General features: G+C 42.3%; 1 non-coding gene across 1 annotated transcript; it reads right to left on the bottom strand.

The window, feature by feature from the left end:
• Positions 1-648: 648 nt before the first annotated feature.
• LOC141662760 (small nucleolar RNA R71) lies at positions 649-755 on the bottom strand. Its single transcript, XR_012550853.1, has one exon. It is a non-coding gene; the product is annotated as a small nucleolar RNA R71 (small nucleolar RNA).
• Between the last annotated feature and the right edge of the window lie 4,563 nt (positions 756-5,318).

The following is a 5,318-nucleotide window of genomic DNA, read 5'->3' as shown; positions in this document are numbered from 1 at the left end:
CTGCCGGGGACTCAGCGTATTTGTTTAGTTTATGTGCTTACCATCATTGGTCATTAGGACTCAGTGATTAAGATGTGTTGTTTATTGTTTCCGGTTGTGTTTCAGGTACTTTAGCGAGCGTTTATGCAAACTCGTTCTCGTACTCGCAAGAGGACTTTAGATACGGCTGAGGAGACAGACGAAGTTCTTGATATTCCGGAGACGATAGATTTTGAAGATTCGGATTCAGGAAGTGAGTAGAAAGAGCCAGTAATCATGGGTGATCATAATGTTCCGACAGATCCAGCTCTTATGGACTTTTCTCGGCCTAAAATTGATGACATTCAGTCTAGCATCATGCACCCTACTATTGAGGCCAATAACTTTGAAATCAAGCTGGGCACTATTCAGATGGTGCAGAATTCTGTTTTTTTTGGAGGTGCTGCGACTGAAGACCCCAACATGCACATAAGACATTTTGTCGAGATCTGTAGTACTTTTAAATATAATGGTGTGACTGATGAGGCTATCAAGCTGAGGCTTTTCCCATTCTCACTGAGGGATAAAGCTATGGACTGGTTACATTCTGAACCAGTTGGGTCTATCACTACTTGGCAAGATCTTGCGCAAAAGTTTCTGGTGAAGTTTTATCCAATGGTAAAGATTGTTGCTATGAGGAGTGCTCTTACTCAGTTTGCGCAGCAACCTACAGAATCCATGTGTGAAGCTTGGGAGTGCTACAAGGAGATGTTGAGAAAGTGTACACATCATGGAATGCCTGATTGGATGGTGATCACTGGTTTCTATAATGGTTTGGGGGCCTAATCTCGGCCCATGCTCGATGCAGCAGCTGGAAGCGCCTTGTGGGCCTAAAGCTATACTGAGGCTTATAATCTTATTGAGACTATGTCTGCAAATGAGCATCAAAACCCAACTCAAAGGATGATTCCTGGGAAGGTAGCAGGTATTTTGGAAGTCGATGCAGCAACAGCTATTGCAGCGCAGCTCCAAGCGCTGTCTATGAAGGTCGATTCTCTAGCCACCTATGGAGTCAATCAGATAGCTATGGTCTGTGAGCTTTGTGCAGGTTCTCATGCTATGGATCAGTGTTCTTTGGTTAATGAATTTGTTCAGGATGTGAACAATTATCAGCGACCGCAGCAGCCTGTGCCAGCTACTTATCATCCTAACAACAGAAATCATCCAAATTTCAGCTGGAGTAATAATCAGAATGTTGTTCAGCAACCGTATCAGCAAGGCTTAAGTAAATAGTTCAATCCTCCGGGATTCCAGCAACCACAGTATTATGCTCAAAGGCAATCATATCCTCAACAAGGAGGTGCAGCTCCACCCTCTAGTGCTGATTTTGAGGAACTTAAGCTGTTGTGCAAAAGTCAGGCGGTCTCTATCAAGACCTTGGAAAATCAAATCGGTAAAATAGCCAATACAGTGCTTAATCGTCAACCTGGCACACTTCCCAGTGATATTGAAGGGCCAGGCAGGAAAGAAGCTAAAGAGCAAGTCAAGGCTATTACCTTAAGGTCTGGAAAAGTTGTTGATGCTGAAAAAGCAAAAGAAGGAGAAGCTGAAGTTGGTGATGAAGAAGCTAAGCAACAGGAGAAAGTGGCGGAACCAAGGAAGACTAATGTTGAACACACTCTGCCTGAGGGTAATATAGGGGAGAAATAGCTCTATCCTCCACCACCTTTCCCTAAGAGATTGTAACAACAAAAGCCGGAATAGCAGTTCGGTAAGTTTCTGGAGGTGTTCAAGAAACTTCACATCAACATACCTTTCGTTGAGGCTCTAGAGCAAATGCCTAGTTATGCGAAGTTTATGAAGAGAATTCTTTCAAGGAAGGTGAAACTGGATGATCTTGAGACCGTTGCTTTAACGGAAGAATGCAGTGATGTGCTACAACAAAAGTTACCTCCAAAGCTTAAAGATCCAGGTAGCTTCACCATTCCTTGCACCATTGGCAAGTTGTCTTTTGACAAGTGCCTTTGTGATTTAGGAGCATGCATCAATCTGATGCAGTTGTCGATCTTTAAAAGGTTGAATTTGCCTGATCCAAAGCCCACCTACATGTCTCTACAATTGGCTGATCGTTCTATTATATACCCATGAGGCATAGTGGAGGATGTGCTAGTAAAGGTGGATAAACTCTTATTTCCTACAGACTTTGTTATTCTGGATTTTGAGGAAGATAAGAAGATTCCCATAATCTTGGGGAGACCTTTCTTGGCTACAGGCCGTACCTTGATAGATGTGTAGAAAGGTGAACTTACTATGCGGGTGCATGATCAGGATGTGACATTCAATGTATTCAAAGCGATGAAATTCCCTACAGAAGATGAGGAGTGCTTAAAAGTGGATTTGATTAATTCTGCGGTTACTTCAGAACTTGATCATATGCTAATGTCTGATGCATTAGAGAAGGACTTCGTGGGGGATTTTGACAATGATGATGAGGATGGCAATGAGAAACTACAATATCTAAACGCTTCTCCTTGGAGGCGAAAGCTAGACATGCCATTTGAATCTCTTGGTACTTCTGACCTCAAAAATGCTGAAGGAAAGCTCAAACCGTCTATTGAGGAAGCACATACCCTGGAGCTTAAACCATTTCCTGAACACTTGAGGTATGTTTTTTTAGGTGATGCATCTACTTTACTGTTATTATTGCATCTGACCTTTTAGGTAGTGAGGAGGACAAGCTCTTAAGGATCTTGAGAGAATTCAAATCGGCTATCGGATGGACTATAGCAGACATCAAAGGGATCAGCCCTTCATATTGCACGCATAAAATTCTGCTAGAGGAGGGTAGTAATCTGACTGTTGAGCAACAGTGCAGACTTAATCCTATCATGAAAGAAGTGGTGAAGAAAGAAATTCTGAAGTGGCTGGATGCAGGAATCATTTATCCTATTTCTGACAGTTCTTGGGTGAGCCCCGTGCAATGTGTACCTAAAAAAGGAGGTATTACTGTGGCAGCAAATGAGAATAATGAGCTCATCCCCACTCGAACAGTCACAGGATGGAGGGTATGCATGGACTACAGAAAGTTGAATAAGGCCACGAGAAAAGATCACTTCCCTCTTCCGTTTATTGATCAGATGCTTGACAGGTTGGCCGGTCATGAGTATTATTATCTTCTGGATGGTTATTCGGGGTATAATCAGATATGTCTTGCACCAGAGGATCAAGAAAAGACTACCTTCACTTGTCCATTTGGCACATTTGCTTTTCGCAAAGTTTCGTTTGGCTTATTTGGCGCACCAACCACTTTTCAGAGATGTATGATGGCTATATTCTCTGATATGATTGGAAATAATGTCGAGGTGTTCATGGACGACTTCTCCGTCTTTGGACATTCTTATGATGAATGTTTGAATAATCTTCGTGCAGTACTCAAAAGGTGTGTGGAAACTAATTTGGTGCTCAATTGGGAAAAATGTCACTTTATGGTGCGTGAAGGCATTATTCTTGGGCATAAGGTCTCTAACAAGGGTCTTGAGGTGGAAAAAGCCAAGGTGGGATTCATTGCAAATCTTCCACCACCTATTTCTGTGAAAGGAATCCGTAGTTTTCTTGGTCATGCGGGTTTTTATCGGTGTTTCATCAAGGACTTTTCGAGGATATCTAAGCCGTTGTGCAACTTACTTGAGAAGGATGTGCCTTTCAAATTTAATGATGAATGCTTGACGGCATTCGAGACTCTCAAGAAGAGTTTGATAACTGCACCACTTATTACATCACATGACTGGGCAGAGCCTTTTGAGATGATGTGTGATGCGAGTGATTATGTGGTGGGCGTAGTTCTTGGGCAATGCAAGAATAATCTCTTTCATGTGGTCTACTATGCTAGCAAGACCTTAAATGGAGCTCAAATGAACTACACCACTACTGAGAAGGAGCTCTTGGCTATAGTCTTTGATTTCGAAAAATTTCGATCTTATTTTCTTGGGACAAAGGTGACAGTATTCACTGATCATGCGGCCATTCACTATTTGGTTTCCATGAAGGATTCGAAGCCTAGACTCATTCGTTGGGTGTTCTTGCTACAGGAATTTGAATTAGAGATCAAGGATCGAAAAGGTACTGAGAATCAAGTAGTTGACCATCTCTCTAGATTGGAGAATCCCGAGTCTACTTCACATGATAAGACATTGATAAATGAATCTTTTCCGGATGAGCAGTTGTTCGCAGTTCAGGAGGAAGAGCCATGGTTCGCAGATATTGTGAATTGTCTTGTTAGCAATATAATGCCTCATAATTTGACCACAGCTCAAAAGAAGAAGTTTCTGCATGAGGTGAAGTGGTATATGTGGGAAGAACTGTATTTGTTTAGACAGGGAGCTGACCAGATCATCAGGAGATGTATCCCATTCTGTAAGATGGAGGGGATATTACGAGACTGCCACTCCACAGTTTATGGTGGACATTATGGTGGTGAGAAGACGACAGCTCGTATTCTGCAAGCAGGTTTTTTCTGGCCTACTTTGTTTAAGGATGCTCATCAGTTCATTTTAAGGTGTGATCGTTGCCAAAGAGTGGGAAATCTTACGAGAAAGGATGAGATGCCGTTAAATGTGATGCTTGAAGTCGAGGTCTTTGATGTCTGGGGAATCGATTTCATGGGGCCTTTTATCTCATCTTGCAATAATCAGTACATCTTGCTGGCAGTCGATTATGTCTCAAAATGGGTAGAAGTCAAGGCTCTACCGACGAACGATGCAAAGGTAGTGTTGAATTTTCTTCATAAGCAGATTTTCACAAGGTTTGGAATGCCACGAGTAATCATAAGTGATGAAGGGTCACATTTATGCAACCGTAAGTTCACTTCTATGATGCAGCGCTACAATGTGAATCATCATGTTGCTACTGCCTATCATCCGCAAACGAATGGTCAAGCGGAAGTGTCTAATAGAGAGATCAAGCACATTTTAGAGAAGGTTGTTTGTCCGTCAAGGAAGGATTGGTCTTTAAAGCTCGATGAAGCTGTTTGGGCTTACAGAACAGTATATAAGACTCCACTTAGGATGTCCCCGTTTTAACTTGTGTATGGTAAGGGATGTCATTTACCTGCGGAGCTTGAGCATAAGGCCTATTGGGCGTTGAAGAAGTTGACCCTGGATCTAGATGCAGCTGGAAAGAAGCGAATGCTTCAGCTAAATGAACTTGATGAATTTCGACTCCAAGCGTACGAGAACAACAAAATGTACAAGGAAAAAGTGAAAAGATGGCACGACAGGAAGTTACATCCTAAGTTATTTATGCCGGGACAGCAAGTTCTTTTATTCAACTCTCGTCTCCGACTTTTTTCTGGGAAGTTGAAA

The sequence above is a fragment of the Apium graveolens genome, chromosome 5 (assembly GCF_009905375.1).
Source record: "Apium graveolens cultivar Ventura chromosome 5, ASM990537v1, whole genome shotgun sequence".
NCBI classification, from domain to species: Eukaryota; Viridiplantae; Streptophyta; class Magnoliopsida; order Apiales; family Apiaceae; genus Apium; species Apium graveolens.
Note: the sequence above shows the minus strand (reverse complement) of the source record. Positions and strands in the feature narration are given on the sequence as shown.